Source organism: Sus scrofa, chromosome X (assembly GCF_000003025.6).
Source record: "Sus scrofa isolate TJ Tabasco breed Duroc chromosome X, Sscrofa11.1, whole genome shotgun sequence".
NCBI lineage: Eukaryota > Metazoa > Chordata > Mammalia > Artiodactyla > Suidae > Sus > Sus scrofa.
Window position 1 is genome coordinate 4353521 of NC_010461.5, and position 27527 is coordinate 4381047.

Here is a 27527-nt window from a genome sequence, read left to right on the forward strand (position 1 = left end):
AGGTATATATATACAGTTAGGTATGATATCATATAATACAGCATAATGTAATGATATAGGAGATAGAATGAAAACGATATAACTTTTAGGTTGAGTATCTTAGTTGGATGGAGACTCAATAAACTTTTGAGGAAATCCTCTTTTGTTTTGTTTTGTTTTGTTCCTGGTCTAGTAGAGGCAGTCCTTGAAACAGAGGACTATGACCTTGTCTCCTTTGTCGTATCTGCAGTCCCTGGGACAGGGTTGTCTATGAGCCGCAGTGTCCACATCACCCTGGAGGCTGTTAGATGTGCAGAGACTCATGCCCTGCCCCAGACCTCCTGGCTCAGACCTGCTTTCTCATGGGATGCTTGGGGGTGATTTGTATGCTCCTCAAAGTATGAGGCCCCCTGTTGTAACTGGTGATCGATCATGGTTTGGAGAAAGTGAATACATGAATATATACGTGAATAAATCATTGCATAAGTGGCACAATTAAGAACTAGCTAATGTAGGTCTTTCTTTACTCTGTTGAGGATGCTTACATTCGGACACTGCCTTACTGGCTTTTGCATCAGGCTTATATCCTACCAGGCTTTTTCCCAGACTGGGCCTCTTCGGAAGTGGTAATGGAGCTGGGTTCCTTTTCTGTGCCTTGTTATCCTATTCTCAGGTGAAGGCTTATTCTCCTCACCCTATGAATTTTAAACTGCTGGTTCTTAGAGAATCTAGTCATTATAATTTGAGGATTGATGCCTGTCTGTCATGCTTTATGTCCTCTTTTCATAGCTGCCTAGTCTGAGAATTGCCTGCCTTGGAATCCTTGCTATAATAGTCTATGTCGTGTTTTATTTGGTGATTGCATTGTAAGATGGCCCATATCCTTGTTTGCGGACACCTCGCAGGGTCTGTTTAATGCTGTGTGTTATTTTGATTTACATACAGCTTTGTTCTTACCAGCGTCCCATTGTTGTATTTTTTTTTTTTAATGTGTGAAATACTTTATTACTTGGACACATCGGAAAGAAAACATGAGTCCCAAATTTTAAAAAAAAGCTTCCGCTCTCTTTTTTTTCTGATTGCTATACAGTTGATGTACAAGGTACTAGTTTCAGGTGTAGAACAAAATGATTCCGTATTTGTGTATATTGTGAAAGGATCACTACAATAACTTCAGGAAACATCTGTCACCACATATAGTCAGTTTTTTTTCTTGTTGTGAAAATTTTTAAGATATATTCTCTTATCAACTTTCAAAGACACAATACAGTGTTTTTCACTATCTTATATCCCTAGGACTTTTTAATGTTATCACCGGAAGTTGGTACATTATGGCTTCATCCCTTTTGCCACTCCCTCCCCTGTAATCATCAATTTTTTTTATTACTCAAACGAATTTATCACATCTGTAGTTATATAATGATCATAACAATCCAATTTCACAGAATTTCCATCCCACCACCCAAGCACATCCCCCCACCCCCCAAACTGTCTCCTCTGGAGACCATAAGTTTTTCCATGTCTGTGAGTCAGCATCTGTTCTGCAAAGAAGTTCAGTCTGTCCTTTTTTCAGATTCCACATGTCAGTGAAAGCATTTGCTGTTGGTGTCTCATTGTATGGCTGACTTCCCTTAGCATGATAATTTCTAGGTCCATCCATGTTGTTAAAAACGCTGGTATTTCGTTCCTTTTAATGGCTGAGTCATATTCCATTGTGTCTATGGACCACATCTTCTTGATCCACTCCTCTGTCGATAGACATTTAGGTTGTTTCCATGTCTTGGCTGTTGCGAAGAGTGCTGCAGTGAACATTGGAGTACATGTGTCTTGCGAGTCGAGGTTTTCTCTGGATAGATGCCCAGGAGTGGGATTGCTGGATCAAATGGAAGTTCTATGTTTAGTTTTCTGAGGCATCTCCATACTGTTTTCCACAGTGGTTGCAACAATGTACATTCCCACCAACAGTGTAATATGGTTCCTTTTTCTCCACATCCTCTCCAGCACTTATTGTTTATAAGCTTTTTGATGATGGCCATTCTGGCTGGTGTAAGGTGGGACCTCATAGTGGTTTTGATTTGCATTTCTCTAATACTGAGTGATGTTGAACATCTTTTCATGCATTTCTCGGCCAATTGTATGTCTTCTTTGGAGAACTGTCTGTTTAGATCTTCTGTCCATTTTTTGATTTTTTTTTTTTTTTGGTGTAATCACCAATTTGTGCTCTGTATCTGTGAGTTCATTGTTTTGTTTTATTTTTTACATTCACCTGGAAGGGGGCTCATACAGTAAGTGTCTTTCTCTGTGTAACTTATTTCACTTAGCATCGTGTCCTTCAATCTGTCTTTGTTGTCACAAATGGAAGTATTTCTTTTTTCTCCCAGATGAATAATATTCCTCTGTGTGCATGTCTCTCTGTGTGTGTGTACACCACATTTTCTTTACCCATTCACCTATCAGTGGACACTTAGGTTGTTTCCTTCCACAATTGTTAGATGTGAACTATTAGCTCCATGCCTTTAGCAAAAGCCTCTAAGATGTCTAGAGTGCAAGGGCCAAGTGTGTGTCCTGAGTGGGCTTTTGGTCTGTGTCAAAGCCGCCCCGAAACTCATCCATCTGTGCTGGCTCCAGGGCTTCCTAATCAAGTGGTCCCTGTTGAATTACCTATCCTCCTTCCTGGTTGTCAGGCTTAGAACAGTCGCTAGTGACTGCCTGCTCTCATTCACTGGTGGATTTACGGAGGTTGGATGAGAACTAATGTGGGCTGGATGTGAAGGACATCCACGTTGGGAAAGCCCTGCTTATTCTGTCTTTGTGGTTCTCCCGTGGTGGATGGGTGGTCTTGTAAATCGCTGGTGATGAAGTGGCGCAAGTGGCAGCAGGGGTGTGGAGTGGAATGGAGCAGACTCTGCACTCCCGTTACACAGTTGACCATGGGCATCTATCTTTGCAGAAAAGGGGCCGTTGAGGATGGGCTGGAATCTCCTTCATCCTCTCCCTGGATGTGGTCTGTGTGGGAAATCCTCCCCCAGATTTCCGTCAGCCCAACAGCTCAAGTTGCTTTTATTGCCCACAGAGCAATGTGAAGTGGGACTCGTGGTTAGGTCATTTCACTGTCCTTGACCCCAGCGAAGAGAGGCTGCTCAAATACAAGACTAAGACTTCCTGAGCCCTGGTATGTATCACGTGAGAAAAATAGCCTCGTTGGATTGCTTTATCCACGAGTGCCTTCTGTACCCTTCACACACAGCAGTTCTTGCCTGCAGACCTGTCCCTTCAACGTTAACATTTTCTGTATCACTTGAAATGTTTTTTCTCAGATCTTCCCAGACAAGGGACGTTGTACTCTACAGAAGAAAGCAGGCCTTCTGTGGCCAGTATTTGGGAAAAACCTCTGTGCTTACTTTTCTGTAGGACCAAGCAATGAAGCTACTGTCTTTTTCTTCCCCCTGTAGTTGAAAACAACCTTCAAACAGAACAAAACAACATGACACAACAAGAAAAAAGTCACTCAACTCTTTGGCAAATACCATCACATAAAGAATGTATCTTTTGGGAGTTGCCGTCATGGCACAGTGGAAACAAATCTGACTAGTGTCCACGAGGATGCGGGTTCGATCCCTGGCTTCACTTAGTGGGTCAGGGATCCGACGTTGCCGTGAGCTGTAGTATAGGCCATAGACACAGCTTAGATCCAGCATTGCTGTGGATGTGGTGTAGGCTGGCAGCTGTAGCTCCGTTTAAAACTTGAACCTGGGAACTTTCATATTCCATATGTTTGGCCCTAAAAAGCAAAAAACAAAAACAAAAACAAAAACAAAAACAAAGAATGTATCTTTTTTTTTGTCTTTTTGTCATTTCTTGGGCCGCTCCCGTGGCATATGGAGGTTCCCAGGCTAGGGGTCTAATCGGAGCTGTAGCTGCCAGCCTCCGCCAGGGCCACAGCAAAGCAGGATCCGAGCCCCGTCTGCAACCTACACCACAGCTCCCGGCAACGCTGGATCGTTAACCCACTGAGCAAGGGCAGGGATCGAACCCTCCACCTCATGGTTCCTAGTCAGATTCGTTAACCACTGCGCCACGACGGGAACTCCAGAATGTATCTTTTAAGTAAAGAAAAAACACCAGCCACTGCAAAGCTGAGTCTGGGTGCAGAGGCTGAGTGTTTGTCCTGAGTGGGGCAAAGTTTCCCCAAACTCTCTCCTTAATCCTTCCTGTTCCCCTAAACCCACTTCTTCGTAAATGTTTGTTTTTACCACTGAGCAAAGAAATTGGGTGTTGAGATAGTAGCTAAGAAAGTAGTGAGATTAGTCAGCTAAATAGAGCTGATCAGAGATAGAGATGGAGAGATCATTCGAGATTGGGAAGAGAACAGTCCTGTCAATGGGCAGTAGAAAGATAAATGTCTGTTCCTCCCTTATGTTGAACAGGCTCTGGATCTTGGTAGGTATAGCCTACTCATCATTCGACCAAACAAACCCACATACATCATACACACTCCAAAATGGCATTCTGTCTTGAGTAGGGAGAAAACCATTAAGAATCTTTGCAGGAGTTCCTGCTGTGGCGCAGCAGTTTAAGAATCCAACTGCAGTGGCTCAGGTTGCTGTGGAGGCATGGGTTCAATCCCCAGCCTGGTGCAGTGGGTTAAATGATCCAGTGTTGCTGCAGCTGAGGCACAGGTTGCAGTTCCATCTTGGATTCAGTCCCTTGCCTGGGAACTTCCATTTGATGTGGGTGTGGCCATTAAAAAAAAAAAATTTGCATTTACCCCTTCAAGACCTTTTGTGTCCTCTAGAGCCACATAAACGGGTATTAATTATAGAGTACTCACCCTGGAAGAAGTTTTGGACATCTTTTTTTTTTTTTTTAATTTTTTTATCTATTAATGGCCACAGCCACAGCCTATGGAGTTTCCCAGGCTGGGGGTCTAATCAGAGCTGTAGCTGCCGGCCAGATCCGAGCTGCCTCTGCATCCTGAAGCACAGCTCATGGCCACACCAGATCCTTAACCCACTGAGCGAGGCCAGGGATCAAACTCAGGTCCTCATGGATGCTAGTCGGGTTTGTTACCTGCCAAGCCAGGATGAGAGAACTCCCGTTTTAGAAACACTTTGACTCAGGCCTGTTAGTTTAGAGAAAACTAAATGCAGTTAAGTATTATAAGGAAAGTATTGCATGGAGATGGGAATGTTTCTTAAGGCTTCTGGTGTGTCAGGCCAGTTTAATCCCTGGGAAATCACACCTTTGTTTCCATCAGCTGCCCTCGGATGTTGCCCTGTGGCATTTCTGTAGCGGTTTTCTTTGGATCACTGTCTCAGGGGTCGAGGGTTTATCAGTAGAGTTTCAAAGTGATTGGAGATAGGAAATAGGAGAGTGGAATTCATTGTACCGTGAAATAACTGGATTATGATAGAAAAATGGGGTAACTGGGGACTCAGAGATACAGTGATGGCCTCTTTCTCTAGCACCAGTGTCCTGCTACCTGTGCCCAGTAGGTATCCGTGGGTTTTCCACATGGAGGTGTAGGGGAGGGCTTTTTTCACCCATGGCACTGCTGACAGGTAGGGCTGGATCATTTTTGGTTGCGGGGCAGGGCTGTCCTGTGCATTCTGGGGTGTTTTGCAGCAACCATGGTGTCTATGCCTAGAGGCCAGTAGGAACCCTTCCACTCAATTTATGACTATTCAGATTCTCCAGAAATGGTCAAATGATCCAGGCAACCGAAATCATCCCCAAATGAGAACCATGGGTTTACACTTCCTGCCACCCCTTAGGTATCTTATTGGAGCCCTGACCTATGAAAAGAAACCATCAGCAATGGAAACTTCTGTTAGTGCCAATCGGTGGGAGTTGGGAGCAGAGAAAGCTTTATTGCAGGGCCATGCAAGGAGGGGGGTGGTGGCAAGGGAAGGGACTCATGCCCCAAACTATCCCAGACCCTCCAAACCAAAATTGCAAAGCGTTTTTTAAAGGCCAGGTGAGGGAGGGGCGTGGTTGGTTGTTGCAAACCTCTCGGGTACAGGCATCCTTTTTTCTTGCAGCTGTCCACAGAGGTCCTGTGGCGATGTTCCTGTAAACCTCCAACAAGATACATGTTATCCTTCAGAGAGGAGCTAAAGCAGAGGATATGGGGGAAGGCCCCCTAGGGTCTGGCTCGGATACACTCCTAAAAGTTTGGACAGTTTTTCCTAACCACAGTTGGGCGTCGTGTTTGCTTTGCAGAAATGTTGTCTCCGGCCATACTCTGTGTGTGTGTGTGTGTGTCTGTGTGTCTGTGTGTGTGTGTGTACACATTCCTTTTCTCATATTTCATCATGTTCTACTCCAAGAGGTTGGGCATAGTTCCCTGTACTGTAGAGCAGGACCTCATGGCGTATCCACTCGAAATGTCATAGTTTGCACCTACTATCCCCAAATTCCCCGTCCATCCCACTCCTCCCACTCCGTCTCTACTCCCCCTCAGCAACCACAAGTATTATCTCTTTCTCTGTGGGTTTGTTTCTGGTTTTTTTTTTTTTAATTTAATTTTTTAATTCAAAGTAGAGTTGGTTACAACGTTGTGGCTGCATTTGCATGGTGTAGGGGTGGACCGGGTGTCTTAGGAGCTTGAAACAACCTAGCTTAGCCCTGCTTCCACGTGCACCTCCGTGCATGGAATTTAAAAGAAAACCGGTCAGGGGTAGGGTGGGGGTGGCGAGGGATCCTGAACCAATTCTTTGAAGAGTCAGTATTTTAAGCCCTAAACAAGTCTTGGCAGCTGCTCACTAAGGCAGCTAGTATCTTGCTACCATTTCTCTTCCGATGACTCTCTAAAGAACTGTTGTGTATCTTGTACCAATTACTTGTACATCGCCTCCCCTTCTGTTCCAGTGGAACCATCATTATTTGTTTCCCATTTGGAAGGAGTTAGGGCTCTTTTGGATGTGATTTCCTTTCCCTCATTGTGTAATGGATCCATATCTGCCTGTTGCCACATTCGGGAAGGGGCAAAAGCGTGCTCAGTCGGGTGGAATGTGTTTCGTTATACGAGCAGTTCCCTATCCCAGCCCTGGAGTCTGTTCTCTTTGTGTAACAGCACATTTTATGCTCAGCCGTGTCTGTGATGGATTTTGTCCAGGCGTCTCTCTTGCTCACGAGTTGAGAGGGAAGGTGGACCCTACGCAGTTAATGCAAAAGTGCTGGGTCAGCCAGCAGGATGAAAAGAGGTGCACAGCACAGGTGATTCCTTCCCAATAAAGACATTTGTCATCAGAGACAAGGATCTGAGCCTGGAGAAGAAGGGGGTCTCAGTAATGCAGAGGGTAAAACATTACAGTATGCATACACACACACATGCATGCACACAACACACATGTCCACACAATACTTGTGCACACACTTGCACACACATGCATCACACATACATGCACATGTCCATAGAATACACTTGCGCACAAGCACACAGCTACACAGACTCATACAGACATGCACACACATGCACACAGTGCACTCGTACACATGTATGTGTGCACAGACATGCACACAATAAACACAGTACACATGTACACATACACACACTACACACAGAATACACATGCAGAGAATGTACAGGTGTGCACAGATGCATACATGCAAACACACAGGCACATCCACTCCTTTTTTTCCTCTCTTCTTAAAGGATGCTTTTTTTGAACACATAGGGGAGGAGAAATCTTTTTCCTCCTGCCCTTGGTTTCATGGCCAGAGCTGTGAATCAAATTGATAAAGACAGATTAACAAGAGGAAAAAAAAAGAAAAAAAACAGTTTAAAAGCACCGTGTTCAGAAAGAGAAATGTAGCTGAGGGGGATGATGTAGGGTAACCCAAGAAAAAGTGGGTTGAGCCTTCTGGTGGGAGGTGGCGGGATCTGGAAGGAAGGAATTCTGTCATCATCAGAGCTGGTCTCGTTCTGCAAGTGGGAGTTGCTCAGGGGCAAAGAAATATCTCTGGAGTAGCGCCCTTTCTGGTCAGAGACAACCTTGACACGTGGGAATGTCTATCCATGGAAATTTCCTATCCAAAGGAGAAAGGGGGGAATTACAGACTCTGTTTTGAGTCACTTAGAGGCAGATCAAGAGCTTTTCTGTGTTAGCTGCTTATCAATTGACTAGAGTTCCTGATGATCACTAGGCATATTTTAGGGTGTTGTATTCTGGTAACCTTCAAACAGCAGAGGGAGAAAAGGCATTTTCAGGCAGACCGGGACTTTTGCAGGCTGTCCCGTTGCAGAAGTGCATGAAACTCAGATCATCCACTGAGCAAAGGGGGACGTAGGCGTTCCTGTCCCTGCTGCACAGCTGGGCCCTGCACCTCTGGAAAGGGAGCCAGATTCCCTTTCCACGAAGGAGCGTTTGGATCCCAGGAGACTTTCTCTAACGAGCATCAAGTCCCTCCAACTGGCAAGTGCTGAATTCAGATGCAGGAGGAACCTGCCTGCTTGGCGGTCCAGGGCCAGGTTCCCAACACCACAGGAACCTGGTCTTCTCCATAAACACTCTTCCAGCTCATTTTTCATACTCGTAGCTCCTATGCTGCACCTCTAAAAAGTCTTCCTGAGGCTCTAAGAAGCATGGGGGGAAATGTCTTTGATGAACTGAAAGCTTCTTTCTTTGCTTCCATCCTTCACAGCTTCCAAGTACCAACGAGTTCCTTGTGTTTCCATTCTTCCCCATAGCCAGAGGAGGAAACATCAACAGTTCAGCCAAGATGTTTCGATTTGCTGAGCTCAGGTTTTACGTTGTATCTGGATGATGCATCTAGGGGCCCCCACATTCAGCTGTCTGCTTCATTGCCTAGTTCTTGCCTCTGTAGGGTTGTTCATAGCCCAACTCTGGCCCAGCGATAACATCACACCTCGGCAAATGAAACCCACTGAGTCATCAGGGCATGGAAGACCAGGCTCTCCTCTTTCTGTCCTAGGGACACATTTCACACATGAAAAGAGAGTATACCCTGCCGGTCCCTCCAAGTTGGCCCTTCTTGTCTCATAGTAGTTCTTCTGCCAGCAGAGGATTCCAACCACACGTGCATGGGGGCACAAGGTCACTTGTGGCGGTAGGAGTTTGAGGGACAGGCACACCCGGTGATGTTTATTTGAAGTCACTGGTGAGGGCTTTTCTAGGGCCCCCCCCTCTGTTCCTGTCTATTCCTGTCACAGTCACACTCTGGGGGACCCCTACTCTCTATTCAGTGCAAACTTTGTTTTCTTTTTGTTGCATTCGGGAAAAGGCATCTTGATCAGGTGCAACTATGCTTTTGCGTCTGTCAGAGGGAGCCTACTCACAACCTGTTTATTCGCTTACCTCTCTCGATGTTCAAGATCTAGACAAACATTTAAATGTAGTGGGGAAAACACCAGGTAGCCTAATCCCAATCCACACTTCCAGCAGAATCTTAGCCACCCATAGTGTTGTTTTTCTATGAAAAATCTGTTACTCGCCAAGGGTGACTCTCGATCATGGTGCTGTTGTGATATAAATATTGCAACAGACATAAAATATACACCAAAGTTTTGCCTCCTCTGCTTTTTCTTTTTTGAAATATTAATTACTGTGAAAATTGTTTACATTTGTATTCCTTTACTATCATTTCTGAGTTGATATATTTAAAAAATGGACAGTTTTAAAAAATATTTTATTTTTATTTTTTTGCTTTTTTAGAACTGCACCTGCGGCATATGGAAGTTCCCAGTCTACAGGTTGAATTGCAGCAACTTGGAGTCTGAGCCATACCTGCAACCTACACCACAGCTCATGGCATTGCTGGATCCTTAACCCGCAGAGTAAGGCTAGGGATCAAACTTGAATCCTCATGGATCCTAGACGGGTTTGTTAACCGCTGAGCCATGAAGGGAACTCCAAGAGAGAGATTCTTAATGTCATGAGGAAATTGTTACTGAATCAGACTTGGGTCCATTCTTCTACACGCAGTATAGACAATCTCCTGACACCACGTGGTGCTGAAGGAAAATTCCACATTTACTGTGGGGCACCAAGCAAGGAGAATGGGCAGCTTGTGCTCAAAAAACCTGAACTCCTCGATAGGTTTCAGACAAAGGTTTTAAGGGTTGGGTCGAGGGAGTAAGGTTATGGGGTGTGGGACCAGCTCATGGACATTCTTCCAATTGGTTGATGGTGAGCTAATTGAGAATCAACATCATCTACCTCCTGGTTCCAGCAGGTCCTAGGGTCTTTGTGCTGGTGGTCAGCATGCAGTTAACTTCTCCCACCTCGTGGGGGTTGCAGTATCTGCAAAACAGCCCGAAGGATATAGATCAGAATATTATCCACAGTCCTGAGAAGGAACCCTTGACTTTGTTTAAGGGCTAAACTATTATGATTTTTGTCTGGCTTGGCTTTCACTGTGCTTCTGCATTTTCTCACTTCTCTATTAAATTAATGCTTTGGAACTTGGGCAAGGCCTGTGAGGGTAAAGCTTTTCTATAGACCAGAGTCAGGTAGTGGATGGTCTGCATTGACTGGCAAGTCCCTCATAGGATCCTGCTCGGTTACAGAATGTCCACGCTGGGGGTGCTGCAGTGATTTTTTCCTCTACATATTTTCATCTCCAGAAACTGGATTCAAGTGCCTGAGATCATTCCACATGTGGTGTGAGATGCACCAGAAGCTGAATGATTAGAATGATCTTTTGACTGCTGTGGTCTGATGTGTGTTGACTGATGAAATATAATGAAAAAAAATACGTGGCATAAGACACAGCTTTCCTTCCCCCCACCTCCATGGGAAAGAGGAAAAAAAACAAACAAACACGAAAAACAGACGCGACTGATTTAACATTCTTAGATCTCTGGCATCACTTATTTTGTCTGGTAAAAGAGGGGGGAAAAAAGATGAGGATACAGTTTGTGAGTTTTTGACAAATAGCCTGATACAGTGCATACTTTGCCAGGTCTGTCAACGTGAAATACTTTTGCAGAGAGAAATGGTGATATTTTATGTGTGCTTAGTTTAAAAATGGAGTGAGTTTCCTTGAAATATGATTTCCAAGTTTTGAAGTCATTATGTGTGAAAGCCCTCAATTCTTAGCCAAAAAGCCTTCCAGGGGAGAGATGGACGGGCGATAGATCAGGCCAATTCCTGTGTCCATCCTGCCTTGTCTGTGTTCAGTCAGCTCCCTCGAGAATTTTTTTTTTTTAATCACTGCTCATGTCCATTTTAAAGATCCCTTTTATAGAATTGTTTCTCTTCTTAATACCCCTTTCCTCTTGGAAGTGATTTTAAGATACGTTATGCTCCCCGCCCACCTCTTTTTTTGCATGTATAAGATTCCTGGCCATTCAATATTGAGGTTTCATTTTTTTCTCAGTTTGACCAGTTTCTTAAGCTATTAGAATGAGCTTGTGGCGTCATAGTGCCTAGTTCCGAGCCTTCCATCTGCCCTTACTAAATGGATTCTCTTAGGCAGGTGGCTAAACGTTCTAGATTATTTAGGGTTTTTTTTTTTTTTTGCTCTAAAATGTGGATACGACAAGGACCTATTCCATGGTTACAGTGAGAATTTGGGGACTGTATGGGAAGGACAGCAAACATTGCATGGAGTGTGTGGTGAGTACTGCTGTTATTGTTATTCCATAGGCATCTTCCTGGCATTTGCTTTTCAATTGTAGGAAAAATTGTCAATGCCTCTCTTCTTGGCCAAACTGTTCTCTGACCCATCTGAGTCTGACTAGCTTCATCCTTGGTCAGGTCCTCCAGGAGTCCGGTTTTAGCAAAAACACTGGTTTAGCCCGAATCTCCCACCCTTGGTATGTGATCATCTTCAAGCCCCTCAAATCCCCAGTGCTAGCTGCTCACCGTGGCCAGCCTTTAGCAAGAAACTGGCTAGGTTTCTTAGCAACAGATGCCTCTACCTTCTTGGTCATTTCTGTCCACCCCTTCCCAGCCCCTTGCCCCCTCCCACTCTGTTTCTAAGCTTTCCTGGTTGTGTTGGGAGATGAGTTCAGTTTTGCTCCCTGACTGCAAAACCCCACTGCAGAAATCCTGAATAAGTCTGCCTTACTATCATAACATGTGTCATGCGCAATCTTTTATCTTAATCCCTCTTCCTTCCGTTTTCTTAACCTATTAACAATTTGGAATAGAACTACCATGTGATGCAGCAGTCCCACTTCTGGGTCTATGAACAAAGGAAACAAACCATTCTCTGAAAGAAGTATCTGTACTCCCCATGTTTATTGCAGTATTATTCATAAGAGCCAAAGTATGGAAACAACCTACATGTTCATGAACAGATGGGTGGATCAGAAAATGTGGTGTGTGTATATATACATACATACGTACCATGGGATATTATCCAGCCTTTATATCAAAGGAAATCTTGTCATTTGCAACAAATGGATGATCTTGGGAGGGTATTATTGACTGAAAAAAACACACAACATGAAAGTTGTGAGTTACGTTTTATTTTGCACAAAAGAAGGCTAGAGCCTAGGAGGCAGCATTTTCAATAGCTCTGAGAAACTTCTCATAGAGGTAGGGAGAAGGTCAGTGTATGTGCGTTTTTAGTGAAGGGGAGGTACATGCAACCAACAACACATCTTGCAGAAGGTCACTGCTCGCCTTGTGAAGCTAGTCACAAAGAATGGATGTCATCATTCATGATTTCAGTGCTTTTCTAGATGCAAGAATTGGGCACATAAAAATCTTTGCCTGAAAAGACCTAACTATCTAAAGGCCTGTTCTGCCAGTTTTCCCCAAGCACAGAGTGCCTCACTTCTGATCTCCGCCCTGAGCTCCTTTCAGGGGGTGATGAGGGTTGGCAGTGTGTGGTCTATGCACATGGGTTAGAAGAAGAATTTCTGGCATAGAGAGGTGAAGAGAAAGAACAGTTTATTGAGATAAGAGACATTGGAACTATAGCAGGACAACTACCTGATAAATTAGGGAGAGCCTCATTCCATTAATCAGTGAGAGGAGAGGTCTCAGGATACACCTGCTGACCTGCTGATTGGTTGGGGAAAGAGGGCTCTTAAGATACACTTGCTGGTAGGTTGGGGGTGTATAATGGCCCTATAGGTTGGGGTGAGGAGTGGGCCACATATCTTTCCTAGGAAGGGGCAGAAAGGAGCAGGCCAGGTTGCTTAAGGTGGAGGAGGGGACATTACAACTGGATGGGTGGGGTGATGATAAGGGTCTGGTCGTTCCGGTTCTGGCCAGAGGCTTTGAGCTCTTTCTCCTTGAAGAGGCCTTGAAGCCCAGCCAGCACCTGCAGCAGCTCATGATTTAATCCTTGTGGAGCCAGATGGCAAGTGCCACTTTTTAGGTGACAGTGTTTTGCGGAGTGAAATAGACCATACAGAGAAAGGTAAATACTGCAGGATCGCACTTCTGTGTGGCCTCTAAAAATGAAAAAATTAAACTCATAGAAACAGAGATTAGCATGATGATGGCCCTGGGGCCAGGGGTTTTGGGAAGTAGAGAGGGGTGGATCAAAGAGTACGCGCTTTCAGCTCTAAGATGGATACAGTCTGGAGGGTCCGTGTGTAACATGATGACTGTAGTTGATAACGACTGTACTGTAGAACTGAAGTGTGATTCCCCCAGAAAAAGAAAAAGGCAAGAATGTTTGGTGATGGACCTGGAAGAATCCTTTCATAAGGCATATGTGTGTCAAATTGTCTCCTTGTTCTTTTCAATAAATAGCTTATGGGTTTATTTTTCCATTAAACGTCTGGCAGTAATAAATAAATGCATCTTGGGTCATGTTGACCATATCTGCTATTTGAACATCGGACCTGCATTTATTCCTCGCAAGAAACAGTGGTTTGTGGGGTTTTCTTGAGTCAACACAGAGGAGCGACTTAAATTCAGCACTGATTTTTCAACTTGAAAAAGGGAGCAAAATTACAGCCTTACTTTGGGGAAATTCAAAGCTAAAGATGAGCAAACCACTTCCAGATGATACACACTCTCTTGACTGACCCATTCATTTAAAAAGTGCCAGTGTTTGCAGAGGGAGCCTGTGAGGGCAGGGGCTGAGGAGCCCTTTTATTAAATTTATTTACTTACCTGTTTCCTTGAGGACAACAAGGAAGATGATCCGTCTTTATAGACTCAGTCTCCAGCACTTAATAAGACAATAAATGGTTCTTTTTAAAACTCAACATATTTTAAGAGCTGTTCTCACGCACTTCTTCTGGCTGAAGCACCTGCTAGGAGTTCAGCCTCTGCTGAGTGGGTTGGGAGGTCCTTGAAATCAAGTGTTGAGGACTGGGACACTGAAGAGACCCTGGGCATGTTATTCAAATGAATAAGAGGCTGATTGGAGAGACCAGGAATCTCACGCAGGGAGAAGAGCCAGAAATGAGCACAGGGTCCCTGAGAATGATGGGGGCTGGACCAAGGCAGGAGCATGCACATGGAAAGGGGGGAGCACGTTCAAGGGCTTTCCAAAGTGTAGGAAACCGAATCAGCCCTGGCTGTTCATTTGTCAGAAAGTGTGGCAGGTGGGGCAAAACAAGAGGGAGAGAGGTGTTGCAGGATGGAGTCTGAGTTTCTCTCTGTCCAGGGTGAAATTGGGATGCTTTCGGTCAATCCTGAGGACACAGCGGGGTGCGGGGAGGGGGTGCAGGGAGGGTGCAGGGGGTGGGCAGTGAAATTTGAAGGTATCAAGGAGACTTCCAAAGATAACTTTAGAGATGATCACTAAAGAGATGAGTCTCTGGGACAGGCTGGGGAAATTGATCGAGACCTCAACCTGTGGATTCAAGAAAGTGATCAGCAGCAGAGCAGGATGTGAAGAGGGCCAGCACAGAATGCTGTGGGACTGGGTCTTTTTGGACAGGTTGGACAGCTTGATGGTAGAGGGAGTATGGAAGAGATGTCTGTGAGAGACCAAAATGGAGCCACTGTGGAGAAAAACGAGGCAGCACCAACCAGAGAGAAGGGAAAACCAGTGTCCTAGGCAGCAATTGTCTCAAATATACCAAGGACCAAGTTTCCATCTGTTTTTTGTTTGTTTGTTTGTTTCATTTATTTCATTATGGTATCATTGGCATGCAGTAAAAGCCTGTTGAAGTGTTTGGTTTTGTGAGATGGATAAATAAATACCATTGTGCAACACTGCTGCTTCAAGATAGAGAACAATTTCATTACCACTCCAGCTCCCCCCAGCTCTCAGAAAGTACTCCTTTAAGCATCCTTCAACCTAACCCTTGGCCGCCATGGATCTGCTCACTGCCCATACAGTTTTGTCTTTCCAAGAATGTCATGTAAATGCAGTTATACTATTTTCATGTTGCCAAGTAAAATTTGGGTCCACTCACCCATGGGCAGTAACGCTAGTCTCCTGACATGAGATTGCAGTGAAGGAAGTACAGCGTTTATTGTAAGCACCAAGCAAGAAGACAGGGCAGCGAGTGCTCAAAGACCAGAACTCCCCAGTGGCTTCCAGGAAAGCATTTTTAGGGGCCGTGTGAGGGAGGGGATTTGCAGGGTGTGGGATCAGCTCGTGCACAATTCTGATTGGCTGATGGTGAGGTCACAGGGTGGGGTCACAGGGGTCAACATCATCATCCCTCAGGCTCCTGTAGGTCTTAGTCATCAAACAGTTAACATCTTCCGTTTGGTGGAGGTTTTAGCGTCTGTGAAAGAACTCAGGAACTGTGCATCAGATTCTTGATCTAGGTGCTTCAGGGAGGAGGTAAAGCAGAGGATATGGGGGAGAGGGCTCTCTCTAGTCCTGCTCAGTGACAACTCTCCCCCTGAGCATCATGCATATGAGATTGGTCCATGCCGTTGCGTGCATCCGTCATTCCTTCTGTTTCATTACTGCCGTAGTGCCAGGCACCACAAATCTGTGTACCCGTCCCTGGCCCAGCGCCATGCAGCCTGGGTCCAGTTTTCCATCTGGTAAATTTAGTTACAAAAAATGTTATTGGTAACCATTGCAGCAGGTGTTTTAGTGCAGCAGAGGCGATGAAAGCCAGCTCTGGGACTTGTGAAGAGGAGAAGGTGATTAGAGATTAATATTTCAGGAGATTTGGCTGTGATGTGAAGCATAGCCAGAGATCTCTCGTTCCCATGAGAAATAGGGTAAAAGGAAGATTTTGTTTTATTAGAGGAAGGTAAGAGATACTCGAGCATATGGATACTCCAAGGGTGAATATAGGGTTTTGTTTTGGAGGGATTGTTTTGTTTTATAGTTTTGATTTGTTTTTTGTATTTTTTGTTTTTTGTTATTACATGATAGAGACACGCCTGAAAAATAAATTTAGTAATCAGCAACATTGCCATCTAAAGGAAACAGGGGTTGGGGGCATTTTTTTTTTTCCAAAAGCTTACTTATCACCTGAGTGATGTAAGAAATAAATACAATTATATCAAAACCACTAGCAGATGAAAAGGACATCCATGGTGTTCATTTTAAAAGGATGCCAGGATGCATCTAGGATATTCTCTACAAATAAAGAGTGATGGCTTGTTGGGGAAGATTTTGGAAGACCAAGAAAAAGGCACAAAAGTCAGGGAGTCCTGGATGAAGGAGTGGCTTGCTTACGTGGACCAGAATGAGAATGTGGGAGATTTTGAACACTGGCCTCTTTTCCCGTGTGGCTGATGCTTGCACCTGTGTCAGTGTACTTTGTATTCCATGGCTGTGATTCTCTGATATGAAACATTCATCTGTGGAATAAAATTTATATGAACCAGTGCAGCTTCCACATTTCGCGGACATTATTCCTCCAGTGATCCATGGCTTGCAGGCTAATTCCTGGTACAGAAATAGGTGTGTGTCAATAGCCAGAATGATCTTAAAGGTATAGGAGGTGTGTGTGCATGTGTCATGGAATCATTTTGTGGTCCAGCAGCAATGATCACAACCTTGGGAATCAACTCTGCTCCAGACAAACTTTAAAAAAAAAAAAGGTACAGGAGTGAAGGGAGCTCCCACATAAGTTAGGATGAGGTAGCACTTACACCAGGAATAATTCCTTAGCTCTGAGTTCTAATTACAAAGCATCAAGGTCTACTCCACTATTTTACTAAAGGATGCGATTCAGTAATTCACAGATTATCAACTTTAGTTCCCATGGTTAATTTTCAACATCTTCAGTTTGTTGAAATCACTGTCTACTGTTATTCTATATTTTCAGTCCATAGTTTATAATCACTGTCTACTGTTATTCTATATTGTCAGTCCATAGTTTATATTTTCAGTCCACTGTCTACTGTTTTTCTATATTTTCAGTCCATAGTTTATAAAAGCTAAGGATGCAGTGACAGCTTGTAGGTAGATCATTATGTGATGAGTGTAAAAGGTTTCAGCCAATCGTTTCATGATGATCTTTCCTAAATGAAACTTTCTACCTGCTTTCCTTTTTATGATATATCTTATTCAAGAATAAACAGAATTATCATCTCCAGCTTGCCAAGCAGAACCAGATAGTTGCCTTTGAAGAAAAGCCCACACATCTCAAAAAGGTGGCCCCAGAATCTAATGGTCAGAGAATGAGAAGGGCTGGGTGTGGGTTTGGGGTGTATCACCGATGAGGTGGTACCCTGTTAGTTTTTGTCTGTGGCCCAGTAATTTCTCTTGTCAGCCTCAGGGGCACATCAAAGCTGCTATCTCTTGATTATCTGTTCATGCATTGATATCCCCCATTAAACATGAACTTCAAGAGGATAGGATTGTATTTCCTTCACTTTGAAGGAAGCTCTAAGCCGCTGTCACTTAGAAGGTGATGTCCTAAGACCGTGGGAGATGAGTGTATGGACAGGGAAGGAGTGGTGGACTCACTTTCCAATTAGTGTTGATTCTTGTAGACTGACTGCACTCACTTTGTCTTTGTCCCAACCTGCTGTACTGGGAGTAGGAGGAAGATGGCTGGGAAATACTAGAGCCCGAGGCCATTCAAAGAAGAGCATCGGGGGCTGCCTGGCAGACACCTGTGCGGAGAGGTGGCATGATGAGAGAGAAAGGATGCCGCCTGTGTGAGATGCAGGCTTGGGTACCAGTTCTCACTCTGCCACTTTCTAGCTGTGCGAGTTGGCTAACTCTACAAAGGGTAGTTTGCTTGGACCAGCAGCATCTTCATCACCTGGGAGGGAGCTTTTGAGAAAAGCAGCCTCTCAGAGTTCCCACTGTGGCCCCCGATGAGGTCTTCATGAGGAGGCGGGTTCGATCCCTGACATTGCTCGGTGGTTTAAGGACGCGGCATTGCTGCAAGCTGCGGCGTAGGTTACCAAAGAGACTAGGATCCGGCATTGCCCCGGCTGAGGTGTAGGCCAAGCAGTTGCAGCTCCAGTTCAACCCTGGCCTGGGAACTTCCATGTGCTGCAGGTGCAGTAGTTTAAACAACCAAATAAAAGAAGAAATGCAGACTCAGGTGCCACCCCAGAGCCCCTGAAACAGAATCTGAACAGTAACTACGTGATATGTGTGCACCTTGTGTTGGAACAAACACTGGCCTCGATGCTGTCAACTTCAGTCTCTTTCATTTGAAAAATAAAAAGGGGAGGCATGATCTACCTGTAGTGATAAGAAGGCTACAAAAAGGCATGTGAAATGATGAGTGTGTAGTGACAGCGCCAGAATAACAATCCACTGTAGGAGTTCCTGTGGTGGCGCAGTGGTTAACGAATCTGACTAGGAACCATGAGGTTGCGGGTTCGATCCCTGGCCTTGCTCTGTGGGTTAAGGATCCGGCGTTGCCGTGAGCTGTGGTGTAGGTTGCAGATCCCACGTTGCCGTGGCTCTGGCATAGGCTGGTGGCTACAGCTCCGATTCGACCCCTGGCCTGGGAACCTCCATATGCTGTGGGAGTGGACCTAGAAATAGCAAAAAGACAAAAAAAAAAAAAAATCCACTGTAGCAGTAAGTATGTTAGATATTGGACATGAACTACAGGGAAGGAAAGTCTCTCTGTGTCTGTCTGTCTCCCTCCCTCGCTGACTCTTTGCCAAGTTCTAGCAGGGGCGTTTCTCCACGTGTGATTTTACTTCAGTTATGGCAGGAGTTGTCAACAGAGGGCTTTTCTCCCAGGGGACGCAGGGTAATATCTGCAGCCCTCGTTGGCTGCCACGCCTGGGTGGGAGGGATGTGCCTGGCACCTGTCAGGTAGAGGCCAGGGAAGCTGCTAGACATCCTACTTTGCATAGGGTGTTTCCCTACATCAGAACACAATCCTGCCCCAAATATTAACCAGAGCAAACTGAGAAATCCTGAATTACGGCCATCTAGGGACATCTCTCTGTAGAAAGGACATGGTTTGCTAGTGGAGATAGAGACACAGGTGAATGATCTCTAGGTGTACTCAGAACTGTGAATTAGGATCATATGTATTACCCAGGAAAAGGAACCAGGAATGAATCGGAAACTCCCACAAATAATAATTGTCCCCATCTCGAAGCAGATGCTCTGAGTTGTCTCTCTAGTAAGTTCTGGTCTGCTAGGGGATTAGGGGTAAAAGCTGGGGGGTGAATGTTAGGGCATTTGCTGATGCAGGTGCAGTCTGCTACGGTGTATCCTGCAAGGGAAAGTGAAGCCAACAATGAGTTAATGTTTCAGATGAGGGCTTGTCACCTTTAGGCTCTTACGTGGGCTTAGCACCTGTTTGTGCTCATCTTCATCTCTGGTGCAGTGGGCAAATATCAACCGGAGAATTGTTTTGTTGACAGCAAATGGTCACAGTTCTGGGTCATAAAACCCAGTCTGGGTCTTAAAAACACGTGTCAAAAGGAGAGCGTGTCTTGATTTATTCCCTCAATTTTGTGCCTAAATTTCCCTTGCCATTGATTTTTTTTATTAATTTTAGGATATTTTGGTTGTTTATGTCCAAGCAGAAGACTGTCCCCCAATGGATGAATCTGTTTACCAGTAAATCAGTGAACTGCCAGCAGTGCTATAAAATAACGAATGTTGTTAGGATAAATCAAACATGGAGAATGCTGAGTATCCCAAGACCGTTTTTTGTAGGTTACATCCCCCAACTCCCACCTTGCGCCCATGAATCAGGAATCTCTGCTGGGTTTATGAGCCTTGCCAAGCACAAAATTCTTCTTTCTCCTGCTCAGCACATCTCTAGTAATAAATAGATAATTGGTTTTGTCTTGTCAAACTCTTTTTATGTCACTGTTGGCAGTTATCACATAAATCCATAGGTTTATACTTTCCTTTATCATAATTTTTTCATTAGTTTAACTCCTTTTTCCTTTCTTAGTCATAGAGCTTAGCCAAGGTAATCACAGCAAACTTAGCACAGATATTTTTGCTTTTTGTAGTACAGTTCCTTTGTTACCATTAATTATTTCCTGAATCCTGTAAGTGTGCTTACCATCTAAAGATACATTAATTTATAAATGCTGGAGGGGCCCTAGGGCAAAGGGACCCCTCCTACACTGTTGGGGGAAGAATGCACATTGGTGCAGCCACTATGGAAAACAGTATGGAGGTTCCTCAGAAAACTAAAAATAGAGTTGACATATGATCCCACAATCCCACTCCTGGCATATATTCAGACAAAACTCATCTGATCCTGCAATTCCACTCCTGGGCATATATCCAGACAAAAGGACAATTCAAAAAGATACATGCACCCCTATGTTCACAGCAGCACTATTCACAATAGCCAAGACATGGAAGCCACATGTATCCATCAACAGAGGAATAGCTACAGAAGATGTGATTGGTATATATATAATGGAATATTAGCCACAAAAAAGAATGAAATTATGTCATTTACAGCAACATGGATGGACCTAGCAATTATCCTGTTAAGTGAAGCAGGTCAGAGAAAGACAAATACCATATGACATTACTTATATGTGGAATATTAAAAAAATGATACAAAACCGAAAGCGACTTACAGACATAGAAAGCAATCTTATGGCTACAAAATTCCATAGTGAAGGTTGGGGAGGATCGATGAGGAGGTTGGGATTAACAGATGCACACGTCTGTATATAACAGAGATATACAACAAGGTCCTTCTGTACAGCACAGGCACCTATACACAAGGCTTGTAATAACCTATAATAGCAATGAATCTGTAAAGGAATATATACATACTCTATATGTTAATGTATATATGTACACATACATGCATATATGTATATATATAGACTGAATCTTTTTGCTGTACACCTGAAACTAGCACAACATTGTAAATTAACTAGGCTTAAATTTGTTAATGGTTAAATAATAAAATAAGGATACATTGTTTCTTCCTTCCACAGAGGACTCTAGGAAATTCCCAATAGGGAACAATGCGTCTGCTTCAGAGTGTCAACGTGAAAAGCTGCCATCAGCAAGGAGAATCTTCCTAAAACAGGTGAGAAAGGGTCTTGGAGAAAAAATTTTTGTACAACAACAATGTCTACCCTATGGTACACCCAATATTTGATAAACAGTGAAATGCAGGGAAATAGACCTGAAAATTCAGGTACAAAGGAATTGCGACATTTTTGGATAAAAATGCATTGAACATCTTGCAAATACTCAAGATAGGTCTAACCAGGTATTTCCCCTGCCTTAAAAAATCGACCCCATGTACGTTCTTCTTTCTCTGCCTGTCTCTCTTTCTCACTGCTTTTCTCTCTGTGCAGTGAGAACCTACAGTGTGCTGAGAAAATGTATCTTTTTCCTGCAGCTGGCTCTGAGCTTGACTCCTGCAGACAGTGAACGGCCCAGAGATAAAGCCCATCCCCACCAGGCCCCACCAGCAATCTTGTGGAAACAGAGCCCCTGTGTTTGCCTGTGGTGGGGTCTGCCATGTCTCTCTTTTAGGTGCTTGGCATGTTGAAAAGAACTGCTGAGTTGGTCATTGATGGAGACATGGCATTCTTCTACAAGGGGACAGGGAAGACCCCAGGGGACCCTGGGGCTACCGCCTCTGCAGGTGGCGCTCGCTAGCCAGGAGGCATGAATTCACACTCCCCCTGGCTGGGCAGCCTTGCAGGGCTCAGCTTTCAGGGGCCTCAACCCATTAATTAAAGAGCCCTCATGAGCAGACGCACAGCCTCCGGTCAAGACAGACTTGAACACGCGGTAACAGGTGCAGATGAAAGCTGGCACTCGGGGCCTGTGGGTTCCGTTCCTACTTCCTGTCTTGCTCCCTCTTACACAGTCGCCATGTCTCAACTAAAGATGCTCTTTACTTGTCCTAAAGTGGTAGCATGTGTTGGCTGCACTGGTCTGTGTCTCACTGAATCTCTGTGTTGCTGAACGTGACTGTGGATCTAAGTAAAGCCAGAGGGACTAGGCCACCCCCAAGGTATCCTAGATTGTTCCCCAGGTAGCAAGGTAAAGGTGTCTCCTTTTAGGGCATGGTTCAGCACATGCTTACCATACGTGGAATTTCGACAACACCTTAGGCGGGAAGACAGTTTCGAAAATGTATGTATGAAGACGTGTCTTCTATCCTGACGTCCATTCACCCACTGCTCTCTCAATGATAGCATCCTGGCTTCTTTTTGTGGGGCAAACGGGCTAAGAAACAAACCTGCTGCCTCTGTTTTCAAGTGACCTTCCTTGTCGGGTGTTGGCTCTAATCCTCTCCTTATTTTTATTTATTTACTAATCTTATGTATTAAAGAAACATGTTTTTTCTCCTTCATCCCTTTATATCAGCAAGTGTTGGTTTCTGTCCCTGGAACCAATACCTAAATGAAAATTGATGCTTCTCATCACTGTTCCTAAAACATCATGGTTCCTTAAGGGGATGTGAATGATTTCAGATCCATTTGTGCTTTTTTTGGTCATCGAGGGAGGGGCCATTGAGGTGCCTTGCTGTGATGCTATGACTTGTGTGTTAGGAATTGCATGAGTAAGTGGAAAGTCTTCACATGGAAATAAGGACACGTAGTGATACGGATTCTTCCAACAAGTGACTCAAAACAGGAGCAGCCTGTGGCGTTGCGTTTTCTCTGGGGAAATAGATACGGTGATGGATTCCCTTGATGTTCTTGGATGTTCTGCCTCAGTAGGATGAGGTGGGGCTGAGCATTAAGTCAGAAGCTGGATAATGGACCTCGTGGTCACAGGAGGGACAGGAGTGATGACAGGGCACATGCACGGTGACTATTTGTAAATGAGGCTGTGGTGGTGTAGACGAGAACGGATGGGGCCATCACCCCTGGTGAAAACGGAATTGGAAAAACCCCCTTGTGAGCGTACATCACCACAACGTCAAGAATTACAGAGAAGGTATGGATGCTTGATTACGTTTGCAGTAGCCTGTGGCACCTGATTTCTGTGCACATCCGTTTAATGACGCGGAAGTGAATGCACGTGGTGGGTGCCTGTGACGTCCTCATCTCAGGAGCTTTCACTGGTACCGTTATCTTTTACAAACATTTCTCCTCCCAAATATTTTTCAGGTTAGACCTTTTGGAGTTGCCCCCCTCGTTTAGAACAGGACCAACAGAAAGCATCACAGCGGGTGAGAACGAAGCCTAGTTAAGTGATCATTCTTAGAGGTCATGCCTTACAGCCTGGGCTAAATACCAGCTTTCTGTAGGGACTGTGTTCATAATTACAGCAGGAACCGCTTCAGTCCTCATCTTATCAGCAATTCCTCTGTGATTAATACCTCAGGAGGCACAGGGGTTGGAATCTAAGAAAACAGAATGCTTAAACTGCTGTCCTCAGGAATGTAGAGTCCTCAGGTCATCTCTAAGAAATCCTTGTCCCAAGGTACTGAAATAACCAGCTGACAGTGTCAGAGAGACAAGCACGATAGACGCTTTATTCCAACAAATGGATACGGACTAGTGAGTTATTACTTTTTTTTCTTTTTAGGGCTGTACCCATGGCGTATGGAAGTTCCCAGGCTAGGGGTCGAATGGGAGCTACTGCTGCTGGTCTACACCTCAACCATAGCAACACAGGATCTGGGCTGCCTCTTGAGACCTACACTGCAGCTCACAGCAATGCCAGATCCTTAACCCACTGAGCAAGGCCAGGGATTGAACCCGTGTCCTCATGGATACTAGTCAGGTTCGTTACCGCTGAGCCACAGTGGGAACTCCTAATGCGTTATAATTCATGGCCCATGGAAGTGCTTTTTGTTGGGGCTGAAAACCTAAGAATGTACGTTCCCTCGTAAATTCATCTCTTGCACAGATGATGGTATTTGTATGGATTTGTTGGTTAGTTATTCATATCTTTACTACAAGGAACAGTTTGGATCAATTAAAAAAAGAACCAAATCTGATCAAGCAAGCATCCAGTTGAGAAGACTAACCAGACTAATATTTATTTTCTCCTTCCTTTTTTTCTTTTTGTCATTTTGGGGCCACGCCCATGGCACATGAAGGTTCCTAGGCTAGGGGTCAAATCAGAGATGTAGCCGTTGGCCTACACACCACAACCACAGCAATGCCAGATCTGTGCCTTGTCTTCGAACTACACCACACCTCATGGCAGTGGCGGCTCCTTCACCCGCTGAGCGGGGCCAGGGATCGAACCTGCATCCTCATGGATGCTAGTCAGTTTCGTTTCCACTGAGCCATGATGAGAACTCCTTCTCTTTGCATTCTTGTAGTTGTTTAAGGTTAAATCTCCGTCTTCCGCAGATTTTTGCACAATGGAAACTAAAATCTGTATTTTGTGTTTATATTTAACTGAAATACCTGTGACTCCTATGTGTTACGAATCAGTTTATTTGCATTTCCTCAAATTGGCATCCCTTTCTTGATGCATGTAGAGTATCTGTTTTCTTTAGAGTAGACTGTCAAATTTTAATGTTTATGTGAGTCACCTGCGGATCTCCTAAAGCACAGATTCTGCATCAGTTGTTCTGGTTTCCAGCTGAGCTTCTGTATTTCACACAACCTCCCCAGTAATGTTGCTTTAGTTTTTTGGAGTAGCATGGCTTAGGTCTTTTTTTCTTTTGTTCTTTTTTTGGCCACACCGATGGCATATGGATCCATGGCCAGGGATTGAATCCGAGCTGCAGCTGTGACCTACACCACTGCTGTGGCAATGCCAGATCCACAACCCACTGCGCCGGCAGGGATCAACCCCAGCTCCCTCAGAGATAATGCTGGATCTTTCATCTGCTGCATTACAGCAGGAACTCCAAAGCTTACGTCTTTTTATGCAAAGCACCAGAGAGTAAACATTTTACCCTTGACGGTCCATAAGGAGCCAGAGACAATACAGAAACAAATATGCTGTATTTCAGTCCAGTTTTATTTAGGGACACTAAATTTGGATTGTACGGACTTTTCACATGTCACAAACTATTCATCTTTTTATTTTCCCCAAACATTTGAAACTACAATAAACCCACAACAAACAAGACCATTCTCAGCTCATGCTGTGGATAAAAACAAGCAATGGGCCAAATTTGGCCTGGAGCCACAGTCCAGTGAGGTCTGTTTTCAGTCAGCATTGCCTGTTAGGTTGAATTGTCCGCAAGAAGTGGAACAGGCCTGGTAAGGCATTGTTCTCTGCTCCTTCTCCAGATGGGAGTTTCTTAAAGGGGTTCTCAGAAGGAGCAGAAGGAGGAAAAGATTTCATGTCGTGTAAAAAATATCATCCTGGGAGTTCCCTGGTGCTCAACAGGTGAAGGATCCTTCTTTGTTATCGCTGGGGCGAGGGTTTGATTCCTGGCCCTGGAACTTCTGCATGGTATGGGCATAGCCAAAAAGCTAAAATAAAATAAAATTATCCTGATTATCTTCCTGGGCAAGTAGATAATGAATTTCTACATATTTATCTTACGTCTTGGCAGTTATGTTTATAGCCGATATCAACCATCTGTTGAACTGTTGTGGATTTAATGGAATGCTATGATCAATGGGACAAAATAAACCACACCTAGCAGGATTTATAGAAATTCGTCATTGTCTAAATTAAGCTATGTGACTGGAGCTTTAGCAGATGGCTGGGATTTCTCCTATGTCCACACTCTTAGTGCTAGTAGGACAAAATCAAACCTTCTCTATACACCCTATATTAAAATTTTGCATCTCAGGTAGTACACTTCGCTGAGGGGAAGCAGAAGGTCCTATTGTCTTATGTTGTGTTGACTGTTTTCCACCTTGAAGCTGTAAGCTGGGACCACATCAAGCCAGATTTCATCCCTTTGACCATATACCATCCTTGCTTTCTGGGGTCCTGTAGCTTGTGAGTGACAGAGAAGGGTGGCTTCATCTTGGAGGAACAGAAACTCTGGCACTTACAGTGTTGGCATCCAGTGGACAGCGTGCAGCTTCATCAAATCCAAGACTGTAGATTGAAAGTTGTAGGTTTATTTTAAAACACACTAAGAGGCAGCTGCTGTGGCACTGGTTTGATCCTTTGTCTGGGAATTTCTACATGCTCTTGATTCAGCCACCAAAACAATATTGTCGTTATGATTCTGCCCATCAATTGTAAGTTGTGCTAATTTCATACATTGTACCTAAATCAATGAAATAATATTTCAAGCTCAGATGCACATGCAGGTGAGAATGATCTAATTTTCCATTCATGAGAAATTCTGGTTATGATGATGCTGATTCTGGCATAGGAACTACTTTTATTTTCTTTACTTTCTTTATTGTAGTAGGATTATGTTCTCATGAGTCAACAGAATCTTAGACTCATGGCTTGTCCCTTCTGAGGTAACTCAGCTACTGTATCCGCTAGGGATTTCTAGCTACTGACACACATCTGCATGTATTATGACTCTGACATGTGATGCAAGTTCCTTTCTAATTCTTGCAAAGACCACAACTGGTGTTTCCCAGAGGTTACTCAGATACTGTATCCACTAGGGAGTTCTAGCTGCTAACACACATCTACATGTATTATGACTCTGACATGTGATGAAAGTTCCTTTCTAATTCTTGCAAGGACCCCAATTGGTGTTTTCCAGAGGTAACTCAGATACTGTATCCATTAGGGAGTTGTAACTGCTAACACACATCTACATGTATAATGACTATGACCAGTGATGGAAGTTCATTTCTAACACTTGCAAAGACCACAGCTGGTGTTTCCCAAGCGGGTACAGCCGGTGTCCCCGAGACCCAGGAAGCGTGGTCGTCCACATGGAATTTCCAAGTTGTTGGTGCTGTGGCTTCAAGTCGGTGGAAGTGGGAAGGGTATTTGGGAGGCAGATCTGGAAGCTTTTCATGGTCTGATCTAAGACATCCACTTACTCTGCTTCAGCTGGAATCCATTCTCACATTCAACCGGAGGAGGTGGTGGGGATTGGGTCTTGCCTTTTACAAGCGCAAGAACGGTACTTAGTATTCAAGCTAGAATTCTTGAGGTTTCTTTGCTCACCTTAACTAGCCCCCTTCTAATCTTTTTAATGTCTACCATGTCCAAGTTCTACCCCAAAGGGAGAGATGACCATGGTCAAGGATTCAGGTGATAATGACTTTGCCTGCCTTTCCACCCTCCTTTAGCCCTCTGCGGCTTCTTTCCTGTGCCAGATGGGCCATGCTGAATTTCATTTCCTGCGAGTTGATGATAGTGCTCTTTAAATTATTCAGGGTAATATTTCTTCCCACGCCGGGAATATTATCTTTGTTTTAATCTCCTAGCCCATTGTATCCGCTAGTGAAACTTGTAATATT

At 44.3% G+C, this 27527-nt stretch overlaps 1 long non-coding RNA gene across 1 annotated transcript in view; it reads left to right on the forward strand.

Annotated features, from left to right (window-relative positions):
- Positions 1-27527, forward strand: part of LOC102166006 — a 250348-nt gene that overhangs the window by 104938 nt on the left and 117883 nt on the right. Inside the window, exon 3 of the long non-coding RNA XR_002340685.1 lies at positions 21189-21283. This is a non-coding gene — a long non-coding RNA (uncharacterized LOC102166006). The remainder of the gene's footprint in view (positions 1-21188; positions 21284-27527) is intronic.